An 11,119-nucleotide genomic window follows, 5' to 3' on the forward strand; every position below is an offset into this window, starting at 1 on the left:
CACTTATTTATGCTTACTGCTGATTACTGACCACGAGGTTTTTGAAGCACTGTTTCCTTTGGGATCTTCACAATACTTTTGCTCTGAATGTGGGACTGCTTTTCAAGCAAGTATTTTGTCTCCGTTTCGAAATAATTTTTAGCCTCATCGAGGGTCAATAAAGAGGTGGGAGAGTTGGGGGTATTTATATGTGCAAGCTGTCGCAAAAGGGATGAGCGAGGGGGGACGGAAGCAGAAACCTCTCGAGTTTGTTTAGCATTATCACAAACTAATGTAAAAATATTACACTATATGTATAGGTGTCTGATTTTTATATGGGAAAGTATCCATTAACAAGATCTAACCCCTCCAAAAATGTCACTACAATTTGTTCATTTTGAGCCTAGAAAGGACTCTCTTATCTTTCTCCAAATATCAACTGGGGAAACTTTGAAGAGTTGGTGCAAAGGGAGGACATCACATAAAATAAAGTATTCTAGATCCCTCTGTAATATTACAAACATGACACCATACCCACCCCATGGGAGGCAAGATAAAGCTATTGAGAAGTAGGATGTGTTTTACCGACTTGTTTTTGGTGCATTTTGTTATATTCGTGCACATTTGGTTGCTCACGGATGAAGATTTGTATGAAGTATCAGGAATGTAGCTTTCCTCTGTTCTAGGTGGTTTGTGAAAACGTGCCAACTGCTTCTGAGGGTTGTTTCTCCTTCCTTTACCCCGAGGTTTTTAACAGGCATTTAAATCTGTTTTCCTTTGCTGTGCCGGGGTGGACATATATGCAAGAGCCATAGATGTGAAAACAGGACTGCAAACGTGTTCATTTGTCTTTCAAAGATATGCTACACCTTATACAGATTTATCAAGACACTCTGTAGGCTATGATACCTTTAACTGGCCAAACAGATGGATGGCCATTTGGAGAGCCCTGCAATAAACACTTGATTTTGATAAAGCCATTTTATTTTTTTTACCTTGGACTCCCCTCTCGCTTTTTGTATGACCTGTATAATTTCATGTAACTTACACACACAACACATGTATAACTCAATTTTAAAGGCCTACCTATTTGTTGTGCTTCCTCCGTGTAGAGGCATTTAATATACAAATCCTGCACCTTACCCACACACTTCCCACTTATTGTTACTGCTTTTGTATGTGTCCATTTTTTGTGTATTAGTATGTAGATCTTCAGAAGACTATAGAGATCAGCTTACTTTGAAATTCATTTCTTCCACTTTCTGTATGTCAGTACACATCTTATTCTTTGGCCTTCACAAGCCTCACTCCTCGCAAGGAAAATATGTTTGTAGGTAGGTACGGGCCACTTAACATTTTAAAGCAGGATGCCAAGAGATATTTGATTTTATATATATTTATATATGTAGCGCTGTTTCCCCCACCCTATGGGAGATATGGCGGCTACTGAGTGTGTGGTGCTTTACCTGTGGCTCACAGGAGGCCTGAACCTCTGCAGCTGGGAGCTCGGGGTGTACCTGATCCGTCTGGTGACAGCGCCTCCACGTGTGAGTGATCCTGACAGTGTCGGATAACCCCTTCACAGGCCCCAATGTGATAAGATCACACACTTGTATTTAGTAACAGTTTTCTAATCACAGGTAAAACTATGTATATTACTAATCCACATACAATATAGGCATCGAACGGCCGTAGCCCCACCGTGACCTCCAACCATAGTGGCCACCCCTGATGAGATCTCCCCAAAGTACTGAGGTGCCCCAGGGCAGCCAACCTCTCTGGTGTCCACAGGAGCCAACCCACCCAATGTGTGAGACAGCGCTGCCCACAGTAACTGAAAGTGTTATAGTTGGTGCCTGCGCAGGTGCTCAAGCACCCGGGGTTGGCCGAAAAGCAAAAGGGACCCACTGATCCAGCGACATCGATGTCTGTGAAGCCTCCGCCTCTGCGTGGGGTGAACTCCGGTAGGAGGGTGTTAGAACATATGACATAAACCATATTTGGGAGAATGTGAGTGTGTCCTTCCCCCATTAAATCCATTTGTTTGTGCAATTGTGACGGGGAGGAAAGGGTTAATACCTGATTTGACATGCATTACTGTTGTTGCCCTGTCCCCGCTATTTTTATTCCCCATTTGCAGGCCATTCCCTGTCTGCGAGGGTAAAAGACAAGATGCATTGCTTGCCATACCCTCTAACCGACACATGATGGCAGATCTTAAATGTAAGGCAGGAGGTATTTTTTTGTAAGTCCAAGCAGGAATTACTTGGACATACAGCTGTGATATGGGTGAATGAGCTTCGGTATTTTTATGACCAAGCCTCAAAGGGCTGTAGTTATTTTTATGGCAGAAGCCTCAAAGGGCTCTCACAGATTTAGAGTCCCCCTGTCTAAAAGAGTGTCAATTATGAAAAGACCCAGAGACCCATAATGTATACAATACTGGCATACTGATGCACAGCAGATGTCAGGCTAGTGACACCTTTGAGGCAGAGACCAGACACAGTGGCCCCAAGTTATGGGTGTAGCCCAGGTATGCTAAGGGGCCTGGGCATCAACCTGACCCATGTGCCCTGCCCACCGGACAGCCCTTTTGACCGGTCTTATGAACTGTGGGTCACTTGGCTATTCGTGGTTTTTTTTGTTCCCACGAGGGGATTGGATCCACATGTTGAAGATAGCTTTGGGCAGTCTATAACTGTGGATTCCCAATTATTCCCAGTGTGATTCCTGAATTTTAATCCATGATGTAAAGATGCAAGACTTTGTTCCAGTACAGCAGCAACCAGTCCAGGAGTGAAGGGGTTAATAACCACATAACCACAGGACTTTTAAAACCTAGGCTGTATTTCTTTCGCTTGCAAGCAGAAGACAATTTCTTTTGTTTCAAAGGACAATTTCTTTCATTTCCTGATTCCCGTAAGTGTTGTTTTCAAGTGTATTCTGCAGATGTCGTGTGTTTGTCTATTAAGGAAATAAATCACAATTTATTTTGCAACTTGTTCTGTTCAATCAAGTACCCAGAAATATAAATGTGTTGATAAAAGTTGGTGTCATCGTGTCAAGCTTTTAAAAAACTGGTGGCAGCTGGTGGGATACTGATTTAACCTATATTGCAGTTTCCTGCGGGCTCAGTAATATAGTGAGGACTTTGTAGCTTGCGAGCTCCTCAGACAAGTAGCAACTGACACACACTTCTAAAGAGCACGAGAGACTTCACTGTTCCCTTCACCCATACTCTGAAGTATACTGTACTTCGCTGCTTTGTGCTCTTCAATGGAGAAAGTGCTGAAGAAATTTGCAGTTAACATTTTGGTTTTATTATATTTGATCAAAGCAATTCTCGAATGACTGTAATGGTGCACTTTAATTTTGTCATTGTCATTTTACTCCCCATCTATGCCTAGTGATCCTTGCAGTGGTTACTGTATGTGAATCGGACTTCTCATTGCAGTGTTTTTATAAAGCACTTTTTGTTTCTTTTCTTCACAGGGTAAAGCTGCAGAAAACCTGCTGAAAGTGGTGGCAGAGTAAGTTTGCCAATGTAATAATTGTCAGCAATGATTATGGGAATTGCTTATTCATATCTCTATATAGAGAGAGATCTATATATATCACTCGATTATAGGTGTCTAGCTCTCATATCGTAGACATAAGTGTATTCGGATCCTCAGTACATGGATAACAATGTTTGGTGCATGTGTTAACAATCGTATAGTAGTTACTAATTTTCTTTTCCCACAGGTTAGAAGAGACAAGAAACACCCTTAAAAATACAGAGAAATCCCTCATAGAGACGAACGAAGAAATTGAACGGACAAGAGCTTTAGAATCGAAGGCCTTCCAAGAAAAAGAGGAATGCAGATCAAAACTAGAAGAAGCCTTTGAAGAAATGGATAAAATGTTTACGGTAATTAGTAACCACTTTTAGGTTTGCACGACTACTTGTTGATCAAAACTGGTCAGCGTGGGCTATGCAAAGTGTACAGAACTCGATGGCCTGCAGTTTATAAGCAGTTTTTTTCTTTTGACAAGCATAAAATACTCAACTTTTTGAGTATTGATTGCCGCACATGTCGAAACATATATGTTTTTTCATAAGCTGAGGGTACATAGTTCAAACTTTGCATTTATTTCTTGTCTTTGGTGAGTTAGCAAAAAAATGCAGACAGGCCTTACAATAACTAAAAATCCATTTAAATACATCCTGATTGTTCAAGGTGCATGTATTTGAATATAAACGTTATAATAGAGTAGAATAAAACATTTACAGTTTACACAACACGAAACGGGCTGAATATGTATCGTCTTCATGCAGCAACCGCCTAAACCAAACTGCTGGACAATGACACCACAGCCTTTGTTTGGTTCCATGCTCTGTGTTTAATGACTGCTGCTCTGAATATTGGGATACATGCTTTTTTTAATGGATGAATTATCTTCTGTAGCTGACTTTGTGTGCGTCGATTTGCAGGAGCTGGATTTGTTAAAGAAGCAAGTTGCATTTCTTGCGGAAGAGAATGGAAAATTACTTGGCCATCAAAACCCAAACCAGAAGATTCAATACCTTGTGAAACTTAAGAAAGACAATGTTAAACTTACTGAGGTATGACCATTGTATTCACATGTGTAATCTAACTTATGTTGTGTATATGGGATATGATCCCAATCCTCAGGGCTCAGCTGTATGTGGAAATAACTTGATTGAAGTCTCAATCACCATGCATCTGGTCATTAGAGCATATAATAAGCTGTATGAGGCTCAATGTAGTATAATACAGATAAGTGTACAGGTACAACTGGAGGAGTGACACAGAACTCTATATATACCATAAAGGCACTGTCTAAATCCCCAGTAAACCAAAGTACATACCTATTGATCAATTGATCTGTGATGGCCATCAAAACCCAAACCAGAAGATTCAATACCTTGTGAAACTTAAGAAAGACAATGTTAAACTTACTGAGGTATGACCATTGTATTCACATGTGTAATCTAACTTATTTCCCTGAAGGTGTAAATTGGAGCCCTATGTACTGTATTTCAGGTATTCTGCTGGTAACAACTTGTAGTAATTCTTAACTAAATTTCATTTAACATAAACTTTTTTTTGTTTTTCAGGAGGCAGAAAAATTGCGCCTTGAGAATACTATCCTAAAAGAAGTAAAAAAATGTGAAAACTGCTAACAATGTTTCCTGGTGTGGGCATCCGATATTTTGTTTTCAATGTGTACGTTACAGCTGTGGAAGCAGAATATATTGACAGATATGTATATTATAATCTGTCAACTGTAGGTACTGCAACAGATAATACAGTAATATTACATCATGCACTGAAGACATCAGTAAGATGCCTGCCATAATATGTAGAAAACTTTGCTGACTCGCAACTTGAAAAATAATTAGATCCCAGTGTCGTATGTATCTCGACAACCAAATTTGATATGGTTGATTGGGCTTTTGCCCTTTAGTTTTTTTCTATGCTGAACGCATAGGAATTGTAACAGGGCCACACACTGTTACAACACAGCTGCCTTCTAGTAATACAATAAAGCACAAATGTTGGTAGTGTGTGTGAGATGTAAAACAAGTGCATTCAGCTATTATTCTGAGAGCCCTGAAATAGCAATGAATTATTTGTATACAGTTAGTGACGGGTACCTGGGCATCTGATCTTTCTTCTTCTTTCCGTCATCTGGAATTCATTTTGGGATGGCTTATTTTCAAACATCAGTTAGACACAGTGATTTCAAGATATATATGTGTGTATGTATGTTCTCCGTTCTGAATGGCCACTCACCGGAATCCAAAGTAGTGCACACCATATAAATTGTAAAATATTAGCTACTCTGAGAGCAACTGGTGTCGTGCTCAACACAAATCCGTATATGTACAAAATAAGACATCCAATATAAGTATAGAATATCAATTTTGAGCCGTCCCACCAACAGCATTGGGGCTTGTCAAGGACCTTTTCAGAGTTGCTTTCACTTTGAAAAAAGGCCTTTAGTGGATAAAAACAGTGGTAGTGTAAGTAAAGTATATACATTTAATAAACACTGAGTGCCTGTGATTTATTGTACATGTTCGGTAGGCTAATACTGGGGGGCGCAAACTGGGGGGCGCACAGCGGTTACAGAGGCCCCGCGCCCTCCCCAAGGCATTTCAATGAAATGCCGGGGGAGGCTTGAGGTCTCTGTAACATCCCTTACCAGCTACCAGCCGGGTCTTCGGTGACGCGGCGTCAAATGGTGCTGCGGGGTCACGTGATCCGCTGAGTCATTTGACGCCGGGTCGTGGGTGAGGGGGGGCGCAGGTCAAAAACTTTGTGCACCCCTGGGCTAACATATTAAAGTTTAGACAGCTAGCTCCTATTGAAGATTATTCCACTGAGGTAGTTAACATGTGGATTTCTAGAATGTGCAACAACTTTGTGGTCTTTCCCTGTAGAATAATCCACAATATAATTGCATTAATAAAGTTGATGTACATTTGAAATCAATATGAAACCATTTTACAAGTTTTAAAAAAAAAACACACACATAAAATTGCATTTTTATCAACATTTTCAATGTTCATGTTTTGTTATCTGGGTATGTCATTGAACACAAGTTAAAAATATCTTGAAAAATAAACATTGTAAGTGATCTTTTAACTGTTCTGTGTAATAATTCAGTCTGTCTATTCTTTAGTTTGCCTTTCTTGTAAGACATTTTTCAATGTGACGTTTTCCTGCAGTTTGTCTACCCCTGGAATTATACATAAATCACCATTTTTCAGAATCTCACAGATGGCAACTATGTTTTGTTTGTCTAAAATAATGTAGAAATGTTGGTGAGCTACCCGTCCGTGTAGATTACTAGTATGTGCAGCAGATAATGTATGTTTCATAAGTCTCCTTTTGGTGTTTGGTGAAGAAGTTATGTTAAGCTTGGTGACGAACGTTAACCTTATTTCATGTTCTGTTATCTTTTTGAGTTGTGCTTATACTTCATATGCATTGTACCTGCGAATCCATCTAAAGATTTTCTGGTGCTCTTATTTGTTTTAAACCTCATATTTCCTATTCTTTATGATGACACAACCCGCAAACAACTATTTAATGAGGAAATAAATATAGTTGGTAAAGCAGAATCGACACACATTCTAGATTTGCCATAACACCTAACGACTGCAGGGTGAAATGCAGAGGATCTGGGGAGGACATAAAGCGCAAAAAACTTCCTCTCCAGGGTGGAAAAATCACATGGAATCTCAACCGATGTAGGCAGCATATGTGGGGGAAAAAGAAGAAAAAATATAGTGCAACACAGTTTTAATTAATATAAAATACTCGAGCAAGGAGCTCCAATACACTCACATGCTTTGAAAAGGCATTTTTTTTTAAAGATATTTCGATTTACCCAAAATAGACACAATTAGTGCACCTAAAGCTATTGCTTTAGAATCTAATTTTTGCCACACAACACTAAAAAAATCAGTCTACTTTTTTCCCACGACACGATAAGGGTAATTTTGTAGATACCATCTATAGTCTCATCAATAATGATTTTGAAAAATTAGTCCTAAATTCTAAAGGTAAGAATAATGTTACACAGAAAGAAATTGAGGCCCTAAATAAATTAGCTGAGGACAAAAATGTAGTGATTAAAGCAGCCGACAAAGGTGGTGGTACGGTGGTTATGAGTAGGAAGTATGCTCCAGATCAAATAAAAGCAGTTTAACCACTCAGGGTTCAGACGCACTTGGGTTGATGCCAATCAGCTACAGCACGTCCTCTACTTCCGCATTCGGGCGGCGTCTGACGTCACGGACCGGTTCCTTCAGATATCCAGTAATAGGGGAAGGATCCTCTGGTCCCGTGGTAGTCAGCAGCAACACAAAGCGTGTGGGCGGGAGGACGCGATGACAGCACAGCTGATGTCACGGCAGAGCGTCCGCATGGAAACGGACTCCTTCACAGGTCTGAGCGCACAGGAACCCCTACGCGTTTCATCCGATGGGTCGGACTTCTTCAGGTGTGTAGGGATACAGCACAATGACTGAATTAAATAGTCCTCAAAATGGGAGGGGACTGATGACGTCACGGCGCAAACTGAGTATGATAGGCTCACTGTACCTCAACAATAAGCCACAATTCATTGATAAAGTAATAGGAACACTAATAAGTGACTGTGAGCAAAAAAGGGGATACTTAATATTAATAACATGATGTTTATATAATACAAATGCATAATAAAATTACACAATAAAAATCATGAAAAATAAGGACCCCAAATTACAAAGACGAAGAATCTAAATGGAGACAAGAAAAGAGATCAGTGCATATACATAAAAAACATATTGTAAAAACCATATATTAAAGAACAGACCTAATTTAAAAAGAGATATAGAAAATATGTCTTAAAAATGCACTCTAAAGTTGATGAGACTATAGAAGGTATCTACAAAATTACCCTTATCGTGTCGTGGGGAAAAAGTAGATTGATTTTTTAGTGTTGTGTGGCAAAAATTAGATTCTAAAGCAATAGCTTTAGGTGCACTAATTGTGTCTATTTTGGGTAAATCGAAATTTCTTTTTAAAAAATGCCTTTTCAAAGCATGTGAGTGTATTGGAGCTCCTTGCTCGAGTATTTTATATTAATTAAAACTGTGTTGCACTATATTTTTTCTTTCCCCACATATGCTGCCTACATCGGTTGAGATTCCATGTGATTTTTCCACCCTGGAGAGGAAGTTTTTTGCGCTTTGTGTCCTCCCCCAGATGTTACTTTGAGAGATTGAGAAATCTCTCACACCAGCTGCATCTCCGCTTGGTGATATTCATTTGTTGTTTTTTGTTTATTTATTAATGTATTATTAAGGTTTGCGCTTACTTTCCTTGCACCATGAAATGCAGAGGGATGCTTGAACAAAACAGACTGACCATTCAATGCTCAATATTCAGATTTCTAATCTACATCTTGTTTGTTTGTCTTATGTTTGTTTTGTTTGCCACTGACTGTGAATAAATCTTTTCTACCAATACTTACTGTCTATTGTAGGTTTTTTTTGTATTATTATTATTATTTATGACTTATCAAAGGACATGGTTAAAGAGAGCAAATTATACAACATGGAAAATGGGCATGGGTGTACCTTTTTAATCTTGTATTTTGTTCAGCATCAATTGGCTAGTAATTGTTGGATAAATCCAAACAGGCTTTTTCTAAATGGTTTATCAATCCCTGAAGGGGCAATTTCATTAAAAGAGAGAAGCACTTGGAAATCATAACACTTCCATCAAATATGAAGTACTTTTGTATTGGTTTATTTTCCTTAGCCTATAATTGTACTGTAAACATGAATAGACCACAGAACAAGTACTTCAGTAATAAAACGACCACATACACAAAATGGTTAACGGCAAATATCTCGTATGACAGAGGAATTAATTATCTCTGAAATCATACAAATAATTACTGAAAAGAAACATTAGCCAAAATATTTGTTTCAACTCTAATATACCATCATGGATGCATCCTTAATACCTCTGTTTTGTCTGGAAAAACAAGTGATTAAATAAACCATTGGTTGACAACACAAATATACATACACCTGAGGGGAAAAAATGTAGGGTGAGAGAAGTTACCAAATACATCTGTGTATACTGTATAGTTATTCAAGCATAATCCTGAATGGCACAACTGCATTATTTGTTATGGGCTCCCATCCACAACGAACATGTTACATACCGTACTTAGATGAAGTTGAAAAGACGTCCAAGTTCAACCTATGCTAAATGTTGACGACAGATACTTTATCCTATATTTGTTCTTACAGTATATTGATCCAAAGGAAGGCAAACATAAACTCCAATGAGATATATGTTACGGTAGGGATAGCCAGTCTTCATAATAAAGGTGAAGCCCGACTGGTTACACCTGAAAACTGGGTCCCTGGTAGCTTAGAAGCACCATAAGCCAAGGACACTGAATATATACTAAACCTGCCATGTGTTCTAACCTTTCCTGTAGTGTTATAAACGTGAGAGTTTCAAGGGGGATTTTGTGGTAAAATATTTGGATCTTGTGTAGGGGGTCGGGGAACAAAGGTACCGGTAGTCCCGTAAGTCTACCCGACAAGCAGGTAGGCTCTGCGGGTACGCAAACTGAATTACACCGGGGCTACAAAGTTCCTCCCAGAATCCTTGTTTTCAGCCCCAAGTATCCCAGTCTCATTTCTTCCACATGTACTGTATTATGTTCCCACAAGTTTATATGGTTCATAAGTGTATATTCATCTCTATACAGACAGTCCTGGTAATCTAAATAGGAGCCGTGATGTCTGCATAGAGATTGGGGATCAAAGAGGAGAAGGGAAGTCGGGAGGTGTGGAACTGTTTGGTGAGCGGGGAAGGGTGGGGTACTATGTCTGGAGAACAAGGGCTCCTTGAGGGAAGAAACTTGATCTACCAGACCTGGTGGAGCCTCCCAGTGGGAGGCAATGGGCTGGCTGGGTTATGCTGCTGCTCATAGGCACAGTTCCCATTGGTCAGTTCATATTTCCCGCTTGCCCGGCTTTTCGAGCCGGCACCACACGCTCCCTCTGACGTAGACAGCCAGATGAGCCCCCATTCTGATTGGCTGGTAGTTAGGATCCGTTCTCTGATTGGTTGCCAGTCTCCTTTCCATATTAAACATAGGACAGCGAGGTCTATGTATGGAAACTGACGATCTTGAGGCTTGGGTCAGTGAGGCACTGGCGGGCTTTTCAACGTGGCCATGTTGTGAATAGCCAAGCAACTGGCTTCGTTTTTAGCTGCAGAAGCCTGCCTAGCCGAGACCAAGTTTTAAAGACGCGGCCAAGTTCTGAGCAGAGAACGAAGCGGGGAAAGCAATGCGGCTCTCCCGAAAAGAGTAGTGTGTGTTCCTAGACGTGAATCGCACAGGGTAAACCTTCTCGAAGTGGGCGCCCTGTACCTAGTTGAGGCTAGATATTCACCCCAGACCCCCAGTTAAGTGTGACTTACTTGTTCTTTGTGTATCATTTGTATGTGTGGGTTTTACCCAAATAAACCTCATTTTATTCCACTACCTTGTTCTTCCTAGTGAATTGGACCCGAAAGGTAAAAAGTGTCCAACGCGCTGGTCTCCCGTG

At 40.0% G+C, this 11,119-nt stretch overlaps 1 long non-coding RNA gene across 1 annotated transcript; it reads left to right on the forward strand.

Annotated features, from left to right (window-relative positions):
- The first annotated feature begins 3,414 nt into the window (after window positions 1-3,414).
- LOC142488709 (uncharacterized) lies at window positions 3,415-7,189 on the forward strand. The gene is made up of 4 exons (XR_012799602.1): window positions 3,415-3,509; window positions 3,724-3,889; window positions 4,454-4,585; window positions 5,102-7,189. It is a non-coding gene; the product is annotated as an uncharacterized LOC142488709 (long non-coding RNA).
- The last annotated feature ends 3,930 nt before the right edge of the window (window positions 7,190-11,119 follow it).

The sequence above is a fragment of the Ascaphus truei genome, chromosome 2 (assembly GCF_040206685.1).
Source record: "Ascaphus truei isolate aAscTru1 chromosome 2, aAscTru1.hap1, whole genome shotgun sequence".
NCBI lineage: Eukaryota > Metazoa > Chordata > Amphibia > Anura > Ascaphidae > Ascaphus > Ascaphus truei.